The sequence below is a fragment of the Pygoscelis adeliae genome, unplaced genomic scaffold, assembly GCF_000699105.1.
Source record: "Pygoscelis adeliae isolate BGI_AS28 unplaced genomic scaffold, ASM69910v1 Scaffold1378, whole genome shotgun sequence".
Taxonomy (NCBI): Eukaryota; Metazoa; Chordata; class Aves; order Sphenisciformes; family Spheniscidae; genus Pygoscelis; species Pygoscelis adeliae.
The window spans coordinates 16,604-16,915 of NW_008825278.1; positions in this window are offsets into that span (position 1 = coordinate 16,604).

Genomic DNA, 312 nt, shown 5'->3' on the forward strand with positions numbered 1-312 from the left:
GGGGGAGGAAGGCTGGAGGGGCATCGGCTCTCCTGGCCCTCCTCGCCACCCGTGCACTGGCAAAGCTTCCCCGGGGTTGGAAAGGGCTGGAGTCGCCAGGGTTTTCTTAGTCTCTTCCAAGGCACCGCTCGGCCGGGGAGAAGGAAGGGGATGTTGGGCTTTACGTGTGAGGATGGGGAGGGAGAGGGAAGAGGAACAGGAGCCAAAGTGCTGTGGAGCAGCAGAACCAGAGCACAGAGCGGGGGGTTGCAGGGCACATCCCTTGGGGTATTGCAGTGGGCATCACGGGGCATCGCAGGGGGCATCGCACGG